This window comes from Homarus americanus, unplaced genomic scaffold (assembly GCF_018991925.1).
Source record: "Homarus americanus isolate GMGI-L3 unplaced genomic scaffold, GMGI_Hamer_2.0 scaffold17856, whole genome shotgun sequence".
NCBI lineage: Eukaryota > Metazoa > Arthropoda > Malacostraca > Decapoda > Nephropidae > Homarus > Homarus americanus.
This window is the reverse complement of record NW_024738735.1, coordinates 49,042-62,280: the sequence shown is the minus strand read 5'-3', so window position 1 is coordinate 62,280 and position 13,239 is coordinate 49,042.

Sequence of the window (13,239 nt, the reverse complement as noted above, 5' to 3'; positions counted from 1 at the left end):
ATGATCATAAATAAATATAAGTTTAACGAACGCTGGTCATCCCCCTCGGCAATATGAAGACCTGCTATTATACTTTAATTTTAAATAAGCAGATTATCTGGCGATTGTCCAGTAACAGCTGAGTCTCAAATGCAGGCAAAGTGCATAATAGATCCTAACTTAAACCTAATCTAGAGGACAAATGAATTAGGATTGTTTAGTTCGGCTTATAATAGTTTGTAAGCCTTTTTATTGACTTGGAATCGTAACCCCGCATTCCTTTTGTCGTGTTTTCTTAGTGGATAAGTACAGGCCGTGATGTAAACCCAGTAGCTTCGGACGGCGGCAAACACCTAGTCAGTTTCTCCACAAATATTACAACGTTTTGCCACCAGTTGACACTTTCCGGAATGATTATGTTGATATTTCCTTGTTGAATACTGTTACCTCTGGCATTATCGATTCGTTTTGCTCCTAACTTTTACGACACCGTTATTTGCTTGTGGTGTCGCTTATTCTTTGTTATATTTTAATATTGAGAATTGTTTGTTGTTAGAGATGACTATTACAATCGATGATACCTGATTGGATTCCAAGTGTGTGTGTGTGTGTGTGTACCTGAGGCAGTCCGTATATCAATCATGGTCTGGAAAACTGCAGGCTTAACCCTTTTGGGAAACTAGTCTATGATAACATTACGTCATAGTTTTAGTTTACCTTCTAGTTTCACATTTTGATCCAGGAAATCAGTCTTTAGAAGTTTAGATTTTGACCGATTGCTAAGAACATCTAAACCTTTACCTTTGTACTCGGTCTTAATTAACAGCATTATCCCTCGCCTGTTGTACTGGTTTAACAATTAGCAGCTCCTTGTCCACGTTTAGTTTGGTCACATTCCTTACGTCTTCTCGGTTTGACGTTCTTGATAAATCCTTCTATTTGCAGCATTAATTTAACGTATTTATCCCAACTTTAGAAATTATCTTGAGGAATGAGTTACAAAGTTTCGCTATCGTATTTGTTGTATTTATTTAGTTTGTGATAAATTCTCCCAAACTTTAAAAGGAATTCAGCTTAACAGATGGCAGCACTGGACAAACAAGACACAGAGCCTAGAAATAATTTATCTCCCTCTTTCTCTCTCTCTCACTCAGACAGGAATTACTTGAGAATTGAATTGAATAACCTAGCCTTAGACCGCTCTATAATTATTCTTGATCTTTCTTAATTTGCGGTTATTTGTAACTTTTTAATTTGTATTTTCTTTGACATTCTGGACTTCAAAAAGTTTATATAGAAATGTCACAAAATATATAAGACAAACTGAATAGGAAATAAATAATAGTTGACACTGAGTCCACTTACAATACAATGCTCAGATCTCTTAAAAGTTTAAAGAGCCTTGACAGATAAAATTCGAAAGTTTAAAAGTTATAATGGTAGGTCTTAAATCTAATAAATTTGGGGATAACTTCAAAAGTCTTGTAGGCGTTTAAAAAATTGGAGGGCACATCTTGCAATCTACATAATGTTCCTCCGGTTGTTGGAATTTTTTTTTTTTTTTTGGTGTTTGTCCCTCGATAATATTTTCTTATGCATTGAAAAAATAAGACCAATACCAATGTGACGATCAGTATCTTTATTAGTCACATGTTTTAGAAATCTACAGGATCTAGTTTCCATTGTTAGCGATACAGAAGCAGACCATACCGAGATTTTTCTACCTCGGCGTGTCTTTATTTCCGTCCATTAGATTTTTTTTTTAGAGAGAAATACTTTGTGTAAATGAGATGAGATTTTTTCGATAAAACTGGCAAGTATTTTGGACAATAGAGGGATTATGAGTCATATTTTTTCGCTAATTTAAAATGGAAAATTTGGGATCATTTTGTGCCGTAAACAAGATTTAGTGAATACATACAAAACAATAAAATGATAAGTATATCAAATATTTCTTTAATAATTCTAAATGGAGATCATTTTTATATTATGTACACTCACTACAGGAAGTATCTGCAAGGTGGTGTCCAATGGATGTCAAAATGAACACTGCGACTCGTGTTGTCTCGGTAGGGTAGTCAAAATCCTTCCTCCATGGTGTCATATTGTCTAGCAAAAAAAATTTTAGATACTTTTCGTAGCAGATATAGTCGAGCCCACTTCTTAAAAAAAAGTATTTCTGCAGTATTTCTTTTAAAACTAAGACAACCTTGATTCTTAGACCATGAACGAGGTGTGTGGCTGTAGGTCGGCATCCCTTATACCCCAGTGAGTTGTGACCTACTCTGACCCCCCGCAAAAAAAAAAAAAATAATAACGCAAATTATTTTATACCTGACAACACCATAACTATTTGTCGCCTATTTATCTTTTGACCAGAGTAAACACAATCCCGTCTTGTGTTACATCACCATAAAGACACAGGAGAATCTCGCCCTTGACACAGTTTAACACAGTGGGTCTTAAAAGTCTGAAGTAGCATCTCTCCAGTTCCTTATTCAATAGAGTAATGACACCATCACACGTCCTTGCCAGTTCGTGTTATTTCATTATAATTGAGGATAGTCTCGTTACAGTGAATATTATGTTTATTACCAAGAAGAAATGTTCGTGCTAAATAATCGTATTTGAGTTGCTAGAAAGATTACGATTACTTCACCATAAAGCGATTATTCATCCCAGCCGTGAAGTAGCGCAGTATAGGGTTCAGTGGCCGTCGATGGTGTACATAGTGTGATATACAGTATTTTTACTCCTATAGCCTTCGAAGGTCACATAGTGTTGCTGTAGTTCGGTGATATTTCGGGGGTTTTTTTATTTACAAAGTCGCTAATTGATGATTTTTGTTGTTTTTGTCTTTTCTCGTTTAATTCAGCGGACAGGAGTAAGATTTTTCTCTGGGGTATTTTATTGTTAGTTCCTACAGTGGGTGACCAGTGATACCTTCCTTCAGTTTATTATAATGTAGTAAAACATTTTAATTTTCATTCTCCGGTCAAATAGTCTTTACTTAATGCCTTAGGAGGAGTGAGGAGAGGTGAGGGTTCAGTTCAACACACACCTGACCAGGGCTACCAACAGCAGTGTGGGTGAGAGGTGATGGTTCAGTTCAACACACACCTGACCAGGGCTACCAACAGCAGTGTGGGTGAGAGGTGAGGTTCAGTTCAACACACACCTGACCAGGGCTACCAACAGCAGTGTGGGTGAGAGGTGATGGTTCAGTTCAGCACACACCTGACCAGGAGCTACCAACAGCAGTGTGGGTGAGAGGTGAGGTTCAGTTCACACACCTGACCAGGAGCTACCAACAGCAGTGTGGGTGAGAGGTGAGGGTTCAGTTCAACACACACCTGACCAGGGCTACCAACAGCTGTTTATCATGTAGAGGCACAAGTAAACTCTTCACCCGGACACAGTCGCTGCTTCACCTACATAAAGTATATACAGTAAACCAGCTCTTACCTTGGCTCACTGTATACACGACAACTTTGTGGATCTCTCGCTATTATTATTCTCGGTTGGTTACTTCGTCCCTATCCTGTAGGTGACTTGTGTTGCTGTACCGGACTTGTCTGTGTAGCTTGTGTCTCTTAAAATATTATAACATCTAATGGTAGTTTTCATCCTCATCATTTGATTTCCTCTGATGATTTTTAATGTCTATTGAAATCATCATCATCCGTTAAGTTCCTGTGATGATGATTTTAATAATAAAGCTCTATTCTTTTGGTTCATTTTATTCGTCGTAATTTCGAAATATTAATTAGTTCCCTGGTCTGGAAAATGAGCAGAAATAATGCATTGTTCGCTCTGCTTTGTCTCAGTCTCCGCGTCTTACTTGTAATCAGAATATTTTTTTTTTCGTGAGAATTAACTCTGTAATTCTAATGAAAGAGCTCCAGTCTGCTCTGCCAGATGGTTGATGCAGTTCTGACGCTGTAAATATATTTTTTGACGATCTTTTGAACTAACGCACGTATATAGTTAAGCCTAATTAATGGTCCACAAAGATTCTATTTTAAAATTTACTCATACGTTGCAGTGAAGAAAGAAATAACTTATTTACACCAACGATTTAGTACTTTAAATAGAATTCATTTGCTAAGCATAAAGACCTGTAAATAATAAGTATTCTCATTTATGATGAATAGGTGTACAGTATGTTGATGTTATATTGTAGTAATAGTAGTCGTATTAGTAATAGCAGCAATAGTAGTGGTAGTAATAGTCTTTCCTGCCATTATACTATTTTCTAATATATTTTCTGGGGGGTAAGAAATCCACTCTTCTTTGCACAGTCCAAGAATAATATGACGTGTTGAAGATGAGCTATGAGTGTTGGGGAGGTCACAAGGGAATTATAGCCAGGGAAAGAGCATAAGTGAAAACCAACGCCGCGTCGTTTTCCCCTTCCACCAGAACTTACACACTATTATTTCTCAGAGACTCAATAGTTTCCTTATTTACTAGAGTTTGTCATCGTTTATTAGAGTTATTAATATGATGTTTCTTAATCCCTGTTCTAAGACGGATTTAAGTTCGTCTTGATGGGATTTTCCTTTCGATTTTTTAAAGATGCTAATGGTAATCAAACTTAGAACCGACTTGATCTAGTAATTAAGGTGATTTCACAGGTCTAACGTAATTGGTTCCATTTTGTATATCTGGTTGACGTGCCTGTGTGTGTGTGTGTGGTGTGTGTCTCGCATGAAGTTGTATGAGTATTATGGATGTGACTTGTTTTATTGTGTGAGGATTGTATGAATTGTATTAGGTTTAGGTGTGTCATTGTGTGTTGTATGCAGTTGTATGAGTGGAGTGAGTATGACTTGTGTATGTTGCCTAAGTATGAGTGTAGTGTGGGAGTAACTATATGTATTGTTGTATGTACTAAATGATATAAATACAAAAACAGTGATGAAATACAAGAGTTAATCCTACTGTAGTAATCAGGAGGGAGTGTTACAAGCTGGTGATAGTGATAATTGGTGATAGCTGAGGTGATAATGGTGATGATGATTATGATTATGGTGATGAAGATGATAGTGATTTGTGTTAGTAGTGATTTTTAGCAGTGATGATGATAGTAAATGTGATATAAGAAGATACTTGTGGTAGCTAGTGTTTGGGGGGGGGGTGATGGTGATATATTCTGTAGGGTTATTGGCTGATAATACTGATAATGAAAAGGTAAATAGTGGTAGGAATGGTGGTACTTATGGCGTTGATGGTAATTGTGATAGAAATGGTGGTGATGGTAGTGATGGCAGAGGAGGTGGTGATGGCATAGGTGGTGGTGGAGGTAATAATGACGATAGTGATGGTGATGGCAGAGATGATAATAGTCATAATAATTATAACAATATTATATCGATTATAAAACTAACACTAATCATTTAAATAAACCACTAAACAATAAACTAGGAATCATGAGAACAAATAATAACAATAACAAAATACAAGATAATAACAAATTGAACAATAATAAAGACTACAATTAGTAATTAACAGTTGATAATAAACCGAGGGATGTTGTTGGCAGACTTAATTTCCTCTTTAAACCACCCCCCTCCCCCTCTTCACCCCCCTCTTTCCCCCCCCCCTCCTCCTCCCTCTCCTCCACCTCCTCTCACCCCTCCCCTCCTCCCATCCTCCTCACCCTCCCCCTCACCCCCCTCCCTCCTCCACACTCCCTCCCCCACAAAAAAACGACGCCTTGAAGGGAGAAAAAAAATCAGGTTTTAAAGAAGAGATTAAAACCAACACAAAACAGCGTCTACTTTAAGAGCTTATTAATGACCTAAAAATAATAATACTAATAATAATGAACGAGGCCTGGACACAACAACACATTATACTGATGATGATAATAATAAATGTGATAATAATGTTAATAGTTATAATGACAATACGACTACTACTACTAATAATAATAATAGTAATAACAACAGTAATGAGGATGACAATAATAATAATTTAAAAGTTATAATGATGATAATTTGATGATGATGATTATGATTATAGTAAGTAAGACCACAGAGCTTTGTTAAGGGATAATACTGCATAACAAAAAAAATAGACCGAAAATCAGGTATGGAAAATAAATTGAAATAAATCCTCTGTGTTTTTACCTTGATGTTATCTATTCCACAACAATAAGAAGAGTGGGGGGATGGGGATGTAGGAAGGGAGGGGATGTAAGAATAGATGAGGGGAGTGGGAGGGGGAGGAGGTTGTTGGGGGGGGGTGAAGGAGAATGAAAAAGAGAAGCCTGTGAGAGGGCGAGAGTGAGACGTAGGAGGGAGAGAGAAAGCGTGGGAAGGAGTGTGTGCATGGAAGAGAGAGAGAGAGAGTGAGTGTGTGCGTGTTCGCGTGCGTGTGTGATATGCGTTATTATGTATGTATGTGCATGTGTGTTAGTGCATGTGTGTATATGTGTATTAATGTATCCCTACATATTAGTGTATATGTATTTATTGTGTTTATAAGACTGTATATACGTGTGTGTTTTGAATGACTGTGTACGTTATGTGTGTGTACGTGTTTATATATAATCTGTGAGTGTGTGCGTGTAACAGAAGACGTCTCCAGCGGGAAATACTAATCCCCAAATACTTTCTTCCATCTAGCTTTATATTTACATGGTTTTTGCTGAGGGAGACTGATAACTTTATTATCACAATAAACAAAAGGTGTGAGAGCGGAAAATAAATGATTATTAAAGAAACAGCTGTAGATGAGAGAATCATTATCGCCTTTGGTGGGGAAATTAAACTTTTGGGAGGGAATTTTAGTTTTTGGAGGGAATTTTACTTTTTGACGGTAAGTTAGACTTTTTTTCTGGGGGGAAATGTTATTGACTGATAGGAAATTTATTACTTTGGCGGGAATAATAGGTTTTTGGCGTGAATTCATAATTATTAGGGGGAAAATATAGGTGTTTGGCGGAAACAAGGTGCTTGTTGGGAAACAGTCTTGCAGCGGGAAACACTCGTATTTAGCCGACAATGGAGGCATTTAGCAGGATATATACGACAGAAGTTCGGTGGGAAAACTAATGTTGGCGAGAAATCTAAATGAGTGACGTAAAATGTATGTGGCGGGAAATATAGGTATTTGGCCGAAAGTAATAAAAATATAATAATGATAATATTAATAAACTTATTCTAGAAATAGTCCTATACAGTACATAGATGTAAAGGAACGTAAAAAAAAAAGCTGTGACTACTTTTAATATTGTGCACGTGTATGAAGCATTTATACCAGCTGTCCCTTGGAGCAACAAGTGACGTCACCGGGCCCACTCCCCCCTCCCCCCCTCCCCCTCCTCTCCCCCTCACCTCACCCTCCCTCACCCCCCCCCTCCCTCTCATAAACACAGATATAACAGAAACTCACAACAATAACAGCCAGGGGTTGAGAGTGGTCGGGATTTGTCCTTTCACTCTCTCTAAATCGGGAAAAGCAAGTGCCTTTCACCTCGCCTCAGTGCAACAATCAGAGCATTGTTTGTGATCACCAACCTTTGAGTTAAGCTTTGAGTGTATCGTGATTCTATACAGGTATATCCCATTGTTGACAGTGAAGAAGACCAACGAGGAGTTCTGTCGTCTTAGGATTAGAGGTAATTATACTTGAAGATGTTATTTTGTGGAATACCTTAGCCGATTTAAAATATTATCCTCGGCAAAAAAAGGAGAACATTTATAGTGGAAAATTTATAAATACTTGACCTAACCTAACCTAACCTAACCTAACCTAACCACCAGTCCAGATCATCAGGTTTCAAATATCTTCATCAGTCTTTTGGGTACAGAGAGGAATAAATAATAACAACAATATTTATCTATATCTATCCGAGGCTTTTTATTCATTAGAGGAAAAAATAAAAATCCCCACACACTAAAACTCTTGCTGACATGATTAAAAAAAATCCCTCAATAAATTTACTCAGTTTTCTCCCTTAGTTTAGTCGATTTTTTCCAATAATTAACTCGGTGTTTTCTTAGTGTGGTAAAACGTGTCGACTACTGTAGAGAGCCTCACTGAGTTCATAATCTACAGCTTTAAGACAAGAGTGAATATTTTATTATTATGGTTCTTTTTGAAACTGTAAAGATGGGGATATTTCCTTCAATCTGTCTAGTTCTGTATTATAAAAGGAAATGTTTTTTTTTTTTAATGTTTGACGGGAATTAGGGGGTTTCTGAAGGGAAATATAAGTGTTTGGAATGGGTTGCCGAGATATGTAAGTGCTTGACGAGAAATGTAAGTGTTTAGTGGGATAAGTAAGTGTTTGATGGGAAATATAAGTGCTTGGCGGGATAAGTAAGTGTTTGGCGGGAAATATAAGTGCTTGGCGGGATAAGTAAGTGTTTGATGGGAAATATAAGTGCTTGGAGGGATAAGTAAGTGTTTGGCGGGAAATATAAGTGTTTGGCGGTATATGAAAATATTTGATGAAGATAATGTAAGTGTCTGGAGGAAACCGTAATTATTTAACGGGAAATAAAGTTTGGTAGGCGGAAATTTGTAACTGTTGCATGACAGAGAGACGTTATAGGCAGGAAATTACCATTCATTGTCCGGTGAAAAAAAAAGGCTTTTGACAGTAAATTTTCAGCCATTAAAGGGAAAACCTAAATCATTATAGAAGACAAGAGTATGAAGGTAAAATTTATATAATATAGCTTACCGGCATATATAGGTTAGGTTAGGTGAGGTCAGGTCAGGTTAGGTTAGGTTATGAGCACAAATATAAGGTGTAAAAATTTATGTTTGGCGTTAAGAATTATGTAATTTGGCGAGAAAAAGCAAAATATGTTTATGGTGAGGTAGGTATGTGTCTGTCCGTCTGTCTGTCTGTCTGTCTGTGTGTCTCTCTTACTAACAATTTTGTACTCATATAAATGTAAATGTGTTAGTGTGATACTGAAGAGAATAAAATGGAAAATAGTCACAGGACGGGGGAAAAAATAGCATTGTATGAGGAGATAATTATTTTTTTATGTGAGGAAAATATCAAACATTACAGGAAAAATGAAAAATTGAACAAAGACAAAATGTAATGTTATGGAGGAAAATTCGGAGAAGATTATAGAAGTGTATGTATGAAGAACTGAAATAATATAGCCTGGAATTATACCTAAATATATTGAGGTAAATTATCAATAAATGAGAGAAAATTTCAAATAATATTTAGAGAAATTATAAGGTATACGGGGAGGAAAATAGGAGTATAGATATGGAGGAAAATTATAAGGACAAGGAAGGAAAACACAGGTCGATACAAGGGAAATATTTACTGTATATACATTACTCGATACAGTAGGCCTATGTTGGGGGAAAAAGTGTGTATATGGAGGACAATTTTAGTGAGACAAATAGCTATAAGAGCGACCCGAAAATACAAGAATAGTGAGGGAAAATACAAACGATAACGCGGGAAAAAACAAGAATAACGCGGGAAAAATACAAAAATAACGCGGGAAAATGGGAGAGTATGGCGATAAACAGTGAACCTTGACTTTAAACCATTAGCATAACACAAGGAACAATTTACAGTAATTTACGCTGTATTTATAAGGGTTTTTTTTTTATGAAATATGGGCCAATAAGAACTGGCCATTAGCTGCGTTGAACAAGATTAAAACAAAAACAAACAAAAAGCGCGAAAAATAAATATCATCAAATCAAGTCGTAAAGAGACAGGCAACGTGGCGAGTAAATGCTGTCAAAAGCGAAAGTTTATGCTTTCAAAACTGTAAGATATATAAAATTTTATATATAGAGAGCGGAAAACTATAAGCCTATGTTGGGAAAAATATGCATATATATGAAGAGGAATTATGTGTATATATTGTTAGTGGGGGACTATATATACCGGTATATAAATAATACTCGAGAAACTGTATTATATAAATTGTAGTTTTGGCGGGAAACAGTAAGCACTACGGAAGAAACTCTATATAGAGGAAACAAAACTATACTTTTATTGGGGAAAGTATAATGAAAAGTATAATCCTTTTGTGGGAAACTATAAAACTGTTACCAGAAACTATAATACTGAGACAGGAACTATAAAAGTGTGACGAGAAACATTAAAACCATTTTTTTTTTAGGGAAATTATAATCCTTTGTTGGAAACGATAGAGAGGTGTAGTAGCGGGATGTCATAAACATTCAACGGGAAATTGTTATAGTTGAACTGGGAACCATAATCCTGTTGTGAAAAAAAAAATGAGCAGCAGATAACAGATTATATGTAATTTTCGCCAGGATCTACAAGCTATTGGTGTAAACAGAATAATCAGTGTCTGGTGGGAAGCTGTTACACACGGTCGAGAAAATTTAAATATAAGGTATTAAATGAAGATCTTTCGCGGGAAATTTGATGTTTTTTTAATTATTGGAGCTTTATATGGTTGTGTTATTATATAAGGTGTACAAGTTTTGGTATTTAGCATGAGGCAACTGTCAATAAGATGTTTAAATGTTTTCCTATCTCGAGAAAAGAAGAACTTTATGAAGTAAGGTTATAACGGGAAGAGAGGGGAAGGGGGGAGGTGGGGTACATGAGGGAAGGGGGAGAGTGTGTGTCTCTGGAGCGTGAGGAAGAGACTTGTAGAAGAAGCACGATAAAGTTTCCGGGCTGGTGAGCACAGTAGGGAGCTGCCCTGAGTGGCGGGGGGACTTATGGACCCACATACATCTCTCACTGACACAGCCCAGCCCTCCACCCGACACGTGTTGAGAGTCACCACCAGCTCCTACATTGTGGCCCTGATGAACAACCCTCACTGTTATTTGTCCCCAACTTGCCTGAACAGAACACGAATGGAGTTTTAACTTTGACTTTAATCGATGTATTGTTACTAAAAATAAATACTTTATGGTATACCTCGACACAGAAATGATCATCGCTAGATTCCTTTAATAAAGAGTTTACATTAACACAGGAATATGATCACGGATTAAGCAAAATGGATTTGTAAGAGAAGCAAACGAATTAAATTACAGGATTCCTCATTTTAGACTATATATCAGACTTGTTATCTGTATCTCACTAAATAGATAGCGTCTTTGTCATTCATTACTGACATAATTTGAATAGAATTAGAATTATTACTAAAGTCTTATAGTAAAGCTGTAGTCTATAAACCGTGATTGAGGCATTAGTTAATACGACATAATCCTGATGGTGAGGGGACCACAGGTAGTAGCAGGGGTGGTGGTGGCGGCGAGCCTACAACCAACAAAACGACATTCGGGTGAGCACTGAGCCTCTCCCTACCGTGCCCTCACTCCCTAGTTACGGCAGGATAAGAGGGAGGTTGGGAGTGGAGGATAGAGGATTGAACGATAGAGGACCCGGGGGGATAGAGAGGGGAGGTGAGCTTGAAGGGTGGGAGTGATGCAGGGGGGGGAGCTGATATCCGTCAGCAGGGGTTGCGGGGACACTGAACAACAGCTTTGTGAAGTGTTGGTAAATAATGCTGTGTTGGTCGGGCGGGTGAGGGTGCCCTGACCAGGAATGTATTTTTATACTGTTCCCGTTATAGAATGCGGAAGAAGATGGGGGGTGGGGGGGAGGGGGAACGCTATCAGTACAAGATGCAATTCTAGTCACGTTACATATTCACTTCACGTCAAAATCTCGTCTTTTTCTACTTAGACACTAAAGTAGTCGTCAAGAATCACCCCAAAATTAACCCCCTCGGCTTATTTTACCTTTAAGATTAACCTAAATTAACCTAACCCAACCTAACCTAACCTAACCTAAATTAACCTAACCTAACCTAACTCCCCCAAGTAGGATGTTTAATCGTGAGGCGACAGAAGCTGGGAGACTTATCTTCAGGTAATATGTCATCATTTTCAGGCAACTCCATATATTTGTCATCAACTGAACAAGGAATGAATTATTAGGATTTTCTTCCACTCAGGCCACAACACCTGCAGGCTACGTGTATATAGTTGACATCTTTTTAATTCAGCTAAAATATAGTTGTCATAAAATCAATTAACATATACCCGAGAGACATCGATTAAGCTCACTTCTTTATAAACCTGATATAATAGATCAGCCGAATAATGGGGTCATAGTAGATGTCTCTCCGTTACTAAAGACTTATTCGAGCATTATTTCTCTTCAAAAGGTATCTATGAGATGGGTTTATTCCCCAACAAAGGATCTATGACGTGACCTTTTCACCAACAAAAACATTATGGTACGACTTTTTTCCTCTTACAAAGACTCTGACACGACTTTTTTCCCCAACAAAGGCTGAATAACACGACCTTTTTCCCCAACAAAGGATCTATAACAAGACTTTTTTTTACACAAACATAGGCTCTATAACACGGCTCTATATCCTTACAAAAGGTTTATTGAATTAGTCTCTCTTCATTAAATAAAAAAATAACAATTCCTCGTCTCTCCACTCAGTAAACCACGACAGTTAAAACCTCGTTCCTTCACTAAGAGATCACAGTAAAACCTCAACATCTTCACAATATAAACCACCACAGGAACATGGCTAAAGAACCGAATCTAATCCTTGTCTAATTTCCATGGATATTTTTTTTTTTTTTGGGGTGGGCGATTCAACACGTATTTTATAATGGGTAAAATACTGTTTCATATAATTCTTGTCTCTCTCTCTCTCTCTCTCTCTCTCTCTCCTTCACCTCCCATGGGTAATGTGATTGGTGTGTGTGTGTGTGTGTGTGTGTGTGTGTCTATATGAGAAAGAGAGACAGTGCACAAATTAGGTCAGGGTTATAAGCCCACAAATTATGGATTTTGATGAAACTTAATTGAATGGGTCATAAAAGATATAATTCAGGATAATTTTCCCTTTTTTTTTAAATTTAGGTCAAAGTTCAAGAGCAGAGAGAACTGTATTTTTTTCATTGTTACATTAATCATTTTTTTGGACTGATATTTTGTTTTGTACAGTACAGGTGAGTCGTGTACTTCATTAAGGGGGTGAGAGGTAATGTCCCAAGGCCTGATAACTTTACTAGACGTCATGGGAACATAAAAATTGTACTGTAATGATAATAGAAGCTATTATTTTCAAATCGACTGATGAAAAAATGAAAAAGAAAGCTCCGCCGTGACATGATTCGACACAATCGAATTATTGATGAATGCCGCTCATTGTGACTAATTATATGATGATTATGTATCGTCCCTCAGCCAAACCCGATTATTGATTCCACTATTGAATCATGGTCGGGCTAGTGTACCAT